The sequence below is a fragment of the Setaria italica genome, chromosome IV (assembly GCF_000263155.2).
Source record: "Setaria italica strain Yugu1 chromosome IV, Setaria_italica_v2.0, whole genome shotgun sequence".
Classification (NCBI taxonomy): domain Eukaryota; kingdom Viridiplantae; phylum Streptophyta; class Magnoliopsida; order Poales; family Poaceae; genus Setaria; species Setaria italica.
The window spans coordinates 900850-915107 of record NC_028453.1 but is presented as its reverse complement, the minus strand read 5'-3'; the positions used below and the strand labels follow the sequence as shown (position 1 = coordinate 915107).

The 14258-nt window shown below is 43.8% G+C and overlaps 1 pseudogene; it reads right to left on the bottom strand.

Moving 5' to 3' along the window:
* Positions 1-248: 248 nt before the first annotated feature.
* LOC101780811 lies at positions 249-12809 on the bottom strand (annotated as a pseudogene).
* Positions 12810-14258: the final 1449 nt, after the last annotated feature.

Here is a 14258-nt window from a genome sequence, read left to right as displayed (position 1 = left end):
CTTCTAAGCGTACGCGACCACTAGTCGATTGCCTATGAAGTTTGGAGCATTCGTTTCCAGAATTAAGCTGTATATCTCTAATAGACTCGTAAGATGAAGAGGTTTCGTAACCATTGTACAAGTTTGCAATACACTCGCATCATATATTTGTTCCACATATAGATTTAGAGGTTTACGCAATTATTATAGGACAACTTAAAAAACAACATAATATATGAGTTATGCATTAAATTATAAAAACATACATGGTAATACACCAGACCACCCCACCCGGATAGCACAACGATAAATTAAAGGCAAATCATATACATAGGCAAAAGCCTCGCACCAATGCAAATCATGGTTTTATTTACTGCTTGTAAAGGCGTGTGGATCAGCTTAAAAACTCCCCGGCTCGTACGTCGAGAGCAGAGGATCCTCCCGGCCGCCGTCGCGCTCAGCACGCGTTACGGCGGAACCCTACCGCCCCGCCGCCGACATCATAGAGCACCTCGATCGTCTGCTGCTGCACGTTGCCAAGGATGCCAGGCATGTTGTCGTCGCGGTTGGGGATGAAGGCGAGGCAGTCGTTGAACAGGATCCCCGACGGGTCAAGCTCCACGACGGCGTTCTGGTCGAACACCAGCGCCATCTTCGGCAGCCGGACGGTGCCGACGACGCCGGTGAAGTCGTAGCAGGTATCCAGGCTCCGATCCCCTTGGGGGGTGTCATGCGGTACATCCTCATGGCGTTCCTGAACGCCGCCCGCAGCGCCTGGTACGCCGTCGCCGGCAGTCGGCTGATGATGGTGCGGGAATCCAGCACCGACCCGGCGGCGAACACCACAGGCTGGACGTTGAGCCGCTGCCCGGCGACGGCGATGTCCCGGAGCAGGACGCGGTAGAACGTGGGCACCTGCTTGTACCTGAGCATGGGTGTCACCACGTACCTGGTGGCGGCAACGCGCGGCACGCCGAGGCGGAAGAACCCCTTGTGGCTCGCCGTCGGCGGGACGCAGTAGGAGAAGGCGTTGCCGTAGATGGAGGCGGCCTGGGACACGAGCGACTCCGGGCCGCCGCCGAGCGCCATGATCCCGGCGGTGCGGTTGTTGAAGGTGCCCTGCTCGACGTGGCTGCAGCCGAACTGGAACTTGGCGATGGAGTTTGTGGGGTTGATGGTGAGCACGTCGGAGACGTACGTCCCCGACGACGACGAGCGTCGGGGTAGGTGACCTTGTACTGGCACTGGTTGCTGACGCAGCCGTTGGCGTAGGGGCCGAGTTGCCGGCAGGGCGAGGAGCTGCAACTGAAGGCGGCGTAGGTGGGAGATTTGGTCGGATCGTAGAAGGTGTTGGTCTGCGGGTGGCACGGCGGGATGGGGCACGGCACGCACTGCACCCACGGCACGTCGCTCGCCGTGTCGAGCACCAGCGTCTGGATCACTCCAGGCAGCCTCGGCCGACCGCCGCCGGTCGCCGCCAGATCAATGCTCTGCGGCTGCAAGACATTGTAAGAGACAGTAGTGATAGTGAGGTTAAGATGGAGGAAGATTTTTCATAGTAAAACCAATTCAGGTACTCAAATCAGTTCCTACATACATTGGAGTTGGTGTTGGGGGAGCCCACGCCGAAATCACCAGAGGGCTGGTGGTTAACCTGGCTTACTTCGGCGTCAGCCGGAGGCTTGTGGGAGCCCTTGTCGTCGCCGACGTCTCCCGACAGCCTCCTGTGGATGTGGTCGACGCGGAGCTGGTCCTGCCGGAGCAGGTCGTCCAAGGACGGCGGCTTCGCGGCGTCACCTGATGGCGACGGCGAGCACGGCCCAAGCGGGTGATGCAATGGTACCCAGGTGCCGTTCTGGTGTGGAATCTCTGTCACCAAATATTAATTTTTTAGTTCTGCTAGCTATAGCTTAATTTTTGTTTCATTTCACACGGTGATGGGTGATCAACAGGTTGCATTCTTAAAAAAATCAGTTGAATAAAGAGAGGTGTTGGCGCGTGTACTTACCCCTGTGCCCCAAGCAGGTGCACTACGGGATGCCCCATGCAGGTGCACTACGGGAAACAGTAAAGTTGCCGAGTGCCACAGGCATTCGGCGAAGACCCAAAACACTCGGCAAACAGTTTGCCAAGTGTAACATTCGGCATACGGCACACGGCAAATTTTGTGTCAGCAAACAGATGTTTGCCGAGTGTCAAACCTCGAGCACTCAGCAAACGTTTTGCCGACGGCCAAAAACACACTCGGCGAAAATAGCGGTGACGGCGTCCAGGTTAATGGCGCGTTTGCCAAGTGCTAGACGGCATACACTCGTCAAAAAGATGAATCTTTTCCGAGTGTCGGCCTTGAGGCACACGGTGAAAACGAGGAGGTTTGCCGAGTGTCGGCGCCTTGGCACTCGGCAAATACGTGGCGCTTTGCCGAGTGTCATGGTCGTGGCACTCGGCAAATACGTGGACCTTTGCCGAGTGTTAGCCAAAACACTCGGCAAAGAAGAGACAGCAGGCGGTGCAACTGCCCCCCTTTGCCGAGTGTTAAAGCCAAAACACTTGGCAAAGCCTCTCTTTGCTGAGTGTAACACTCGGCAAAGTGGACAATACCCCCTTTTTTACCCATTTTGTCACGTATAACGGATCCCTCTCAATTCACAATACACATCATCACAGGCATTTGTAATAAACAATCACAGGCATAATTCACAACCACCATTACAAGCATTATTCATAAACATCACAGGCATAATCCAACATAAGCATGAAACAAAGCCATAAATCCAAGTTCAAGTCACAACTAAGTTTCATCCAAGTTCACAACTAAGTCGTCTAGTTCCGTGGAGGCTAAGGAGACCACTGCGACAAATCTTGATCTTCATTATTCGAAGCCGCCGATTGATTCTGCACATAGGATAGGACATTCTAAGCTAACATCTAAAGTTGTCAAAATTAAAGTATTCAATCTTAAGCACAATGTGTCAAGTGACTCACAGGAGTAGTTGTGGGTGGCTAAGGCGGAGGGAACATCATCGGTGGCAGAGGCAAAGATTGACCCATGCTCGAAGCAAAATTCTGCATGTACTGGAACATCTGGTCCATCCTCATCCGATTTTCTTCCTCCATCCTCCGCCGCATCTCCTCCATCTGTGCCGCCATCTCCTCTTGTTGCTTCCTTGCTGCTTCCACCTGGGCCTACAATATTTCATTGCAATGTTATAATGCAAAGCTAAAGTATAACAACGAACGAACGATGAATGGAAGAGAAAGAACCTGGAGAGCCTCCATCTGGAACTGTGCAGTGGTGGGTCGTGGCCGTATTGCCGGGCTCGAGTCCGTGCTCCTTGCTCGGATCTGGGAGAGAGTGCGAGTAGAGGTCGTGTCGATTACGCCGTCGCCAATCCAATATCGGCCGACATCCACATACAGTTCTTATACCTTAGATTGCCAAGTCAAACATTCTTTTCTATCCTTTTCTAATTTCTAATTCATCCTACCACCTCTCTACCTTTTCTAATTTCTAATTTCAATTTTCTAACTTGAAGAACAAAGATTGAAGAATTACCAGAAGAGAGGTGAGGGGCACTGGCAGAGAGGGGTGAGAGGACGGGCGGGGCACGCCGGGGCTGGGGGCCGGCGGCCGGGGGCGGCGCGGGGGCCGACGGTTGGGGGTGGCGCAGGGCCGGGGACCCGGCGGCGCGGGTCCGGCGGCGTGGGACCGGGGGTAGCGCGGGGCCAGGGGCCAGGGGCCGGCGGGCGGCGTGGGTCCGGCAGCCGGGGGCCGGGGGCCGGCGGGCGGCGTGGGTCCGGCAGCCGGGGGCCGGGGACCGGCGGGCGGCGTGGGCGGGCGACACGGGCGGCGCGTGCGGCGCGTGTGGGTGTGTGGGTGTGGGTGACTTGGTGTGTGCATGTGCGTGAGTTAGGGTGGGGGTGGGCCGGATTAATTTCCAGGCTTTGCCGAGTGCTAGATCGCGGGCACTCGGCAAAGGCCTTTTTTATTTTTTTCGGATTTTCCAGGCTTTGCCGAGTGCTAGATCACGGGCACTCGGCAAAGGTATTTTTTATTTTTTTCAGATTTTCGAATGGTACCATCGCTGGGAAGTGGCCCGCGGAAATGTTTGCCGAGTGTCTGCTTTACCGAGTGCCTCGATGCGACACTCAGCAAAGTACGCTTATATTTCATGTGTAAACTTTCACTAATATGTTTTAGTAATTTAAAGTCTGTAAACTTTGCAAAAACCTAGTCAAATTCACTAAACAATGCCTATTTCATTTTTCTACTAATATTATTCCATTATTTCATGGATTTATAGCTCATATTGAATTTATATCTATTAAATTTATATAATTGCAATTAATAAATAAAAATTATCAAATGGATACGAAAAATTCCCAAAATTTGACATGAACCAATCTATGTTGTCTATGGCCTATAAAAAAAAATTGAACGCAATGCCAAATTCAAGTATCAATTCGACTCAAAATCTTACCGGATCCTTCCAACTTCTACGAATCCTCTCCGGAGATGCTTCGATTTCTAAGCATCATATGTCAAAATTTGTGCGAAACCTTCTCAATTTTTTACCACAGCCTCCACATATGAAATCATAGCATCTTGGCAAATCTCATGATTTTCAAACTTCGTTTGTATTTTTGAGAATTAAAAAATCATTCGGCCACACGTTCGTGGTCGTGTTTTCTTAACAAAATGTTCAAAATTTCTTTTGATTTCCCAGATGAGACCTCAATTCGGACTCATTAACATGAATATGATTTTTCCACTCATATTATTCCATTCCAATCACTTGCAGTTCAAATTTGACTTAAATCAACAAATTTCTCTAAATGAAATTAATTCATTAAATATAACAAACAGGTCAAGAAATAGACCACCTTCTAACATGCAGTGCCAAATGTCATACGTGGGGAGTACAAAAAGTTTGGAGGGTGGAGGAGGGAAAAATTGTTTTGGTTTTGCCGAGTGTCGCAAAAAACACTCGGCACATATTCTTGTTTGCCGAGTGTCGAAAAAACACTCGGCACATATTCATGTTTGCTGAGTGTCCTAGGAAACACTCGGTAAATATTCAATCTTTGCCGAGTGTCGACGGCGGACACTCGGCAAAGAACTAACATCCGGCACACCCCCTAACGGACGCCGCACGTGCCGGTCACGTGGTTAAGAGTTGCCGAGTGTCAATTGTTTGCCGAGTGTCGGCTGCTCGGCAAATAGGATTTATGCCGAGTGTATAATATTTGCCGAGTGTTTTCATTTTGACACTCGGCAAACACGTCCTTTGCCGAGTGCCCGAGATAATGCACTCGGCGAACAGAAAACACTCGGCAACTTTACTGTTTCCGTAGTGGAAACAGTAAAATAATAATGTGTGGCCATAAATAATAGAAGACATCTCTATAATAGGGAAAATTTTTGTCTATAAAGGGTTTTCTCTCATGCCCATTTTTAATTGCTAGACTGTATCTCTTTATGACCTACATGTCAGATAAAATCCTACATGGCACCTCTTCCAGACATTTGAAGTATTGCCGCTAAACACGCCTTAATACAACAAATTCTCTTCCTAATCATTAATTTGTGGGTAGAGACACTGCAATAACTGTGCCCTTTGCAACGGATGAATATTTTGTAACATATTTTCCGGAGGCTATGAGCCAACATAATTTCACAGGTTATTGTGCAAGGAGAGAATCAGATTCAAAAGGAGTAGAATAACCTAATATGTGGCTCATTTCTAATTCTTTGTTTCATGGCCAAAAGATTAGCATTAGAGCATCAAATAATTTGCATTGGTAGTGTGTGCATTGACAAAGAAAAGAAGTTCCAAAGCAACTATACCAAAGGAACGAAGGTACTCTTTCTAAAGTGTTTTATAGTCATGCATGAAACACGCGTACTGATTCTTAATTGAATTTGGCTCAAAGAAAACTCTTTACTGTTTTGAAGGTCTTTATGGCTGCAATGACTTAGCTGTAATGTCTAGAACGATAAATATAGATCTTTTATAGCCCTTCAAAATGCAAAGATGATGTACCACCAATTATAAACATTGGAAAAGCGGAGAAAGGAACCTTCTAAGGACTCCTCCATGCTGCAAAGCTCCTAATCACAATTATTATATATATCGTGATCTCAAAAGGCAACCATGCATTCGGTGTTTGCCTCAAATTGATGAAGTATGATGCTTGAAAGTGAGAGACAGGACAGCATCATTGGAGAAAAGGAAGGCCATATAGGTTATAGCCCCCCTTCCTTGTATATGAAATATGGGTGAGAAACACGAGTGCATGATTAAATGAAAAGGAAGCTAAAAATAAAGTATTCTACCGTAAGATTGTCTATGAGATGCCAAATCCTTAAAGCAGGAAAGCTTCAGAAGGCTCAACCTCCTGCATTTTTCTACTCTGCTAAATCTTTGGGGAACAATGATGAGTTTCCAGCTTTAAACTAAGTCAACAAACTTTAAACTGCTAATTTAGCAAATGATTCTTCCACTCAATTTTTTGTAATGGGATCACTTTGTCCTTAGATTGTTTCCTCCACTCCTGCCACCTAGCCTCCCCCCTTTTTTTGTCCCTTTAGTTCTTCTCCACCAAAAATTCTTGGGATATCACATGATCAATATCTCATCAGAATCAGTTACTTTATCTTGTGTACTAACATACACAGACATTAGTAACCATGTGTGTGTGTGTGTTCATATTCCGTGTAACCGATTAAAGAGTAAAGATAACTTGTGGGCTTGCGATCCGTCTCAATTGGGTAGTCACTACCTCTTGTATGTTTTCTTACAATGTTATATCTTGACATTGATAGATTTCTTACTTGTGGCGTTGTAATATTATTAATGCATCAAACTGTCAGTGGCATGTAGCAGCTTGCAAACTCTTAGGGTTCTTTTACACACATATGTGTAACACAAGACAACCACAAATTTTTAAATTGTAAACTCTAATTCGTTTTCTTACAATGTTATATCTTGACATTGATAGATTTCTTACTTGTGCTTGCAAACTCTGAATTGTAGAGATTTAACATATATAGCCTTGTTGACATCCTAAAAATTTAGCAAGCCCTACGGGGTATCTTAAGGTTTAGCCGGTGATGGCGTGCCGGGGCTGCCTCATGGCATTGGATCCATACGTCCCTGACCTCCTGTAAAACCTGGCTGGTAAGAACATGAACGCAGCGTGTGGCAAGGGAGAGGGCGGTCACTGGCAGTGGCGACTTTGTCCAGTATTGCTCGTCGATGCATATGCATGATGATGGGCACGGGAGATGACTTCCATGCATGGTGTGATCGTTTGATGCCAACATAATGTCCGACAAGTAAAGAAGAGAGTATCATTTGGCCATAGAAAAAAGAGAGCGCTAACGATTTCCATCTATCCGGAAAGCAAAAGACTAGTCCGTGTCAGCTCTGGGTTAGCACAATCATTTTTATTCTATTCTTATCGTCAATAATTTTATAAGAGCTACGCATGGGCCCTTTCAACATTTTTAAAAGAACTAGCAGACTAGGGATGGGATTATTGTTGGAGGTGGGCAGCCACTTTTAAAAACTGTTTTAGCAAAAGAAACCCAGATGCTTATCGCAAAATTTACTCAAATGCTGGCAGCCATGCATCTGCCAGCATTTGAGTAAATTTTGCGATAAGCACTTTTGCATGTTTAGAAACCGTAGCTTTAATACAACTAATGAGTGGCAGGAGCACCCTCAGGTACAGTCACGAAATAGTTCATTTTATTAGATATTGACAACATGCATGGTTGCCAATACATTATCTTGATTACTCATTACTAGCGTATATCAATCTATGCAAAATGTAGAGAATTTGTTATAATATGACATCGACTTTAATTTCAAGATAATTCTATTCTTTCATATGATCAATTTACGTCAAAAGATGGTAACGATCACCAATGTTTAAACAAATTGACACAAAACCTGAAACAAGTCTTTTTGAGTGGATGGATACTTTAATAATGTGTGTATTCATAAAGAAAAGAAAAAAATTCCTGTTCCAGACTGCATGACACTACGCCAGAATTGATTTGTGCTGGCACAGGGAATTTAGCATGCTAGCGGGCGTGATTGACACCCGCCAGCACAAAGCTTCCTTGGGCCGGCAGGGGAGGGTCCGTCAGCACAAGTGCCACTATGCTGGTGGGCGACCTAAGCACCCGCTAACACAGATGCACCCCATCCGTACTGGTGGGTAGCTTATGTTGCCCGTCAGCACAGATCTCGCCCAGATAAGACCGTGGATAGCTTCTTCCCCAACCAACCTTCCATTGGGAGTTTGCCCAAGAGGAGCTCGGGAAAAGCTCCAGAAACACCAAATTCAAGGGGAAGGTTTTGCTCTTGATTTCTTTGGAGGAGGTGGCTATATAAGGTGAGCTTGTGCCATTCTAATCTTCTTTTTCAACTTCTATCCATCATTTCTAGCTTCATTAGGTTGTCATCTAGATCTAAACCTAGAAGAGAGAGGAGGGAAGAGAGATAAATAAATTAGAGATGGATTATTTTTGTAAATAAAATTATATGGTCATATTATAACCATTACAATACTATGTTTGCCATTTTAAAGTAATATAGAATTGAGTTTGATTATATGTTTCCTACTTATTAATTATTAGATCCATAGTTTTAATTAATGAGATTGATTGAATTTAATATATAATTGAGTTTGTTTTTCTTTCTACTTATTAATTATTACATCTATGGTTTAATTGAGTTTCATTTAGGGTAATATAGAATTGATTTTGATTATATTTCTTCCTACTTATTATTTATTACATCCATAGTTTAATTAATTTTCATTTAATGTAATATAGAATTGTGTTTGATTAATTTACTATAGAATGAAATTTGATTATTTTTCTTCGCACTTATCAATTATTGTCATAGGTAGTTAAAGGTGGATCATAGAGTATGGATGTATGGCATACGGAGACATTCGCATACATTCATGTTAGAGGTATCAAAGTTTATCAAGGCTGCGGAGAAGTATGGTTGTAGTTGCCAGACAATGCAAATACATTGTCCGCGTTTTGACCGCAGCAACAATATTATATGAGAGGATAATGATGTTATCAAGAGGCATTTGATAAAGTGAGATTCTGTGGATGAATACACAATTTGGTCCCATCATGGTGAGGCAGGAGGTACTTTCAACAACACAGACATCGACACTGGCTATGATGAAGTGGGTGGTGATGATGCAAATGAAAATGATCATGTTATAATGGATGATGATTATATGACCATGGAGATGAAAATGGTGATCAAACAGATGCACGTGTGGAACCATAGGTGGACGAGGAACGTAATGTTGATATGGAGGACATGTTGCGCCACATTGAACCGGAAGTGTTGCTAGAAAGTCCTAAAGGGTTAGAGAATTTTGAGACACTCAAAAAGGTAGCAAAGGACCGTATGTATGAGGGCTGTGGGAAGGAGTGGATAGTCTTGCGTTTTGTCCTTCATCTTCTGATCCTGAAGGCTAAATTCGGCTAGTCAGACAATAGTTTCAATGATCTCCTTACTGGGCAAATTGCTCCTAAAGCCTAAATTTGTGCCAAAAACAAATACGAAGCAAAGAAGATTATCAATCTATTGAAGATGCATGTGCAAAGGATACGTGCGTGCAGGAACCACTGCATATTGTACCGTGGTGAGTACACAGCATTGGAAAAGTGTTCAAATTGCGATTCTAGCCGTTGCAAAAGTACTGCCGATTTCTATAAGGACCGTGCTGGTTCCTCCATTAGGAATAATAGGAAGAAGGGTGCAAATAAAAATGTTAGTGTTCAAGTGGAGGACGAATCCTATATAGGTACTAACACGACTCAGTGAAGAGTTCCTACCTTGGTGATGTGGTACTTGCCGGTGGTGGACCATCTGAAGCGTTTATTCTCAAACCCAAAAACCGCTGAACTGATGACTTGGCATGCCAATCGCCCAGTAAAGGCTGACGGAAAACTTCAACACCCTTCTGATGCTTGCCAGTGGAGGACCTCCGATGCCAATCATCTAGAGTTTTCCCATGAAAAAAAGGAATGTGCGGTTCGTGTTGAGTATAGACGACATTAATCCATTTGGTGAAAGATGCAGCACGCACAGCACATGGGCAATGCCGAGGACCATATACAACCTTCCCCATGGCTACGTCACAAGAGAAAGTTCCTTTTGCTAACCATTCCCATACAAGGCTCAAAGCAACTTGGCATCAACATAGATGTTTTCCTTGAGCCATTGATGGAAGATATGCAGAAGCTTTGGGAGGATGGGGTTCGGATGTGGGACGAGTACAGACAGGAGCACTTCACACTAAGGGTCATTATCTTTGTTACCATCAATGATTATCCCACCCTATTTTTCCTGACAGGTCAGGTAAAAGGTAAGAAAGTATGCGTAGTTTGCTTGGATGGAACATCATATGTGTACCTTAAGGGATCTATGAAGACAGTGTACATGCGGCATACACGGTTCTTATTGAAGACACACAAATGTAGCAGGATGAAGGACTTTTTTGATGGCACCAACGAGAATGATTTTGCTCCGCAACCGGCTATAGGTAAAATAGTATTTGAAATGTGCGAGAAGGTCAAGTTCAAACTCGGTATGAAGTCATTAGCTGGTGTTGATAATATGAAAATGGGAAGGAAGCAAGCTGAAACTACATGCATCGCCGACGTGCCATTTAAGAATATGTCTATCTTCTTTAAGTATTTGTCATACTGGCAAGAGCTGGTGATGCGTCATGCCATTGATGGGATGCATCTTCAGAAGAATGTGTTTGATAGCACCATCGGATTCTTGGGCTTATCAGAAAAGGCAAAGGACAAACTAAAATCACGTAAGGATATGGTTGACCTTAAAATCAGGCCAAAGCTCCACCCACAAGAACTTCCTAATGGTAAGCAATACCTTCCCCCGTCTAGCTACAACCTAACCAGATGAGAGATTGGCTATATGCAAGTGCTTGCGCGGGTTGAAAGTACCGACCGGATTCTCATCCAACATCCGGTCACTAGTGTGCTGGCTCAAGGTTGCTGGCGGGTGCTATACTTGCCAGCATAAACCTATTTTAGCCACTAGCAAAAACGTTTTTTGGCCTAGTGTGAAGGAAGGAATGTCATCCTATTGCATATTGGTTCCTAGCTACTTGAGCTGAATAGTTTTGGCCTTATTTTCATTGTCTCACCTCTCAATTATTGCCTCGTTGGAGAACACCCTGAATACTATCAAGTTCTAATACCCTAATTGTGGGCAACAATCCTCGGATCTAGAAACGATATTGTGAGTATGAAACAAGCTTACACCATATGAAGAGTGATGATGTAGATGAACCTTGTAGAGGACCCTTGATGAAGGCGTTGAAGCAACCACAACAAATAGGATAATATTTTGGCAAAGCCGACAAGGCCTTTAAATAGAACTCTACACAAGTATAAGTGATTGTCGCTCGCTCACAACTCTACTTGATCCTTTAGAACTCTCTCATTCTCATCCTATATAAGAATCTAGTACTATAAATTACCTAGCCTAAACCTTTTGAGCGCTCCTACCTTGCAAATCTTAGATGAGATCTTGTGTTTCCTTAATTTGTTTCCTCTTGGCTTGATTGATCATTATGGTCTCCAAATCTTGTTTATATAGTAATATAGTCACTCTTAACCCCTCAAACATGCTTGTAGGAGCCAACACTCAATTTCTAATACAAATCCTAATAACAACACTCTCGAGTCATAGTGGTAGGATTTGAGTCTCCATACAACAAAATCAGGTGTCAATGGGCTCTTATCCCCATTTCCCTGCAGGAAATTCCTTTATAATTAGTCTTAAACATTAAAAATCTCGGGTCAGTAGTTGATTTATCTATTGCATATTTTTATTGTGTGATACTCCATCTTTGTAAGCTAATGTTCCCAGTCATCAAGCCAACAATCTCGTTTTCGCTCTAGCAGGACCAAAGTTTGATTTTGATTAAATAAAGAAGAGATATGGAACCGAAGTACTTAGCACACTCTTTTTTTTTTGTTTCAAAGAGTTTGAAGAAAGGAACATATACGTGTTTGAGGGCTGGGTTTATAGGTTTGATTTTGCTTTTTAGTGCACTAGTTGAGACTTGAGCTTGAGTGGCCATTAGGTAAACTACACGCAAAGAACCGGCAGTGGAGCTGGTGGTACGCCGGTAACTTGAGCGGCATCGGGGAACACTACTGGGGAAAGTGTTCAATACCAGTACTAATCCACTTAGTACCGGTTGTGCAACCAGTATTGCTACTTCAGTACTAAAGGGGGGTCTTTACTACAGGGTCAAATAACCGGTGCTAAAGGGGTATTAAAAAATAAAAAAAGAAATCCCGCCGCCAACCAGCTAACAACTGGCGATAACCGGCACTAATGGTTGGAGATACATATTTCAATTTAACGCCTAACAACTAGCGGGAAATAGAAATTATAAATAACTCACGGGCTAACAACTGGCGGGAAATAGAAATTATAAATACCTCACGGGAAATAATATATTGGATTGGAAAGCATCTGTGCTGGCGGGTGGCTAACGTCGCCCGCCAGCACAGAGCGGTCTATGCTGGCGGGCGAGCACCCGCCATTACAGACGCCATTTGTACTGGCTCAAGGTTGTTGGTGGGTGCTCGGCCCACCAGCACAGATCCCTTTTAGCCACCAGCACAGATATTTTATGACCTAGTGGTGGCTGCTCGCGTCGGCGACGAAAATGAGGATGCGCACGGGGCTAAGCACGATGAAGAAGACGGTGACGATGATCGCCGCGACCAGGACCGCCATCAGAGCTGCTATGATGTATTAATTGCTTCACGGTCGGGGCCTTCACGCTCTTCGTCGTCGCCCTCGTCGCAGCCGCCTGAGGCGCCGGAGCTGGAGGTGCCATGCTTAAGTTCGTATTGGTTTGTGCCTTGTGCAGCTAATAATGTATTGGTTTGCATAAAAATCAAAGTGGCGCGCTGGCTGCCGCTGAACGTTTTTTTAATAGATCGTCGCACGCGCAGGCGTTGCTTGATGTGAGAGAGAGAGTAGTCATGCTAGTGTACGTAGATACGTGCAGGTATACGTACTGACCATGCATGTTTGTATGATTGTTTGAAAACAAGAGTTAGTTAGTGGCATTTTTGTATGAAAAATAAGGTCTTTGTTTTTCAAAAAGATGCTTGTCCATCAAAGGCAGCACCAATAAAGAAGGACATGATGCACGCATCTCGTACTGATTCTGAACAGCTAGAAGAGTATAGCTGTTATTCGCAAGAGTGCTTAAAACGTTGTGTGTTAAGGACGCTGCCAGGAATTGGATCGAGCAAAGGCAAAGCAAAAGGCGGATATGATCTTGTGGTCACTAGTCCATCAACCCGTGCTCCCGCACGGACTAATATTTTTAGAAGCTATTGTATTTGAAAATTATTTACAAATTAAACTCTTAGCTAATGATCAAAATTGTTTACCTACTACTCTCTTATTTTTCCAATACTTCAACATAATACTTATATAGGTATGTACCTATCTTTATTCAGTTGTGATTAATTTTTAATTAATAATTACTCTATGCAATCACTTTATATCTTTAATTTAGCATAGAAATTATATTCCCATCACTTTATATCTTTAATTATAAATGGTGACACACATCATGCGTATAAACCTTAATTATTATATCGTATACCAATAGTGCAAGATATAGACAATTTAGAATCATATATTGTTGTACATTACGTAGGGTTATTACCTCATGTTATTTTTAATAATAGCATGTGTGGGTAATATAGATACAAATTTAAGGGGTTACTTTAAGTTTTTTAAGTAATAGTGGTAGGCAATTCAGTCGCAAATTAGGGGGTTATTTTAAATATTTTTTACAATGGCATAAGTGGGTAATTTTGATTAAGATTACGGGTTACTTTAGTTTATTTTCTATAATGGTAGAGGTGGGTAATTTATATATAGTTTTAGGGGGTTACTTTAGGCTATTTTCATAATGGCATAGGTGGGTAATTTTTTAGAAAACATAATAGATCCAATGGCTATGATGATTTGAATCTATAGATTGATGGTTAGATGTTTTGCTTTTTTTGTGAGAATTTCTAGGATTTCACTCTTTTTCTAGAGTGTCCAGCTAGGAATCCTAGGTGGCTTCACCTAGAGGCTTCAAAGGGAGCCTCCGATTAGTAGTAGTAAGATTGCTGATTATTCCTGGTTATATAGAAAGCACATGCATTTGCATTATCT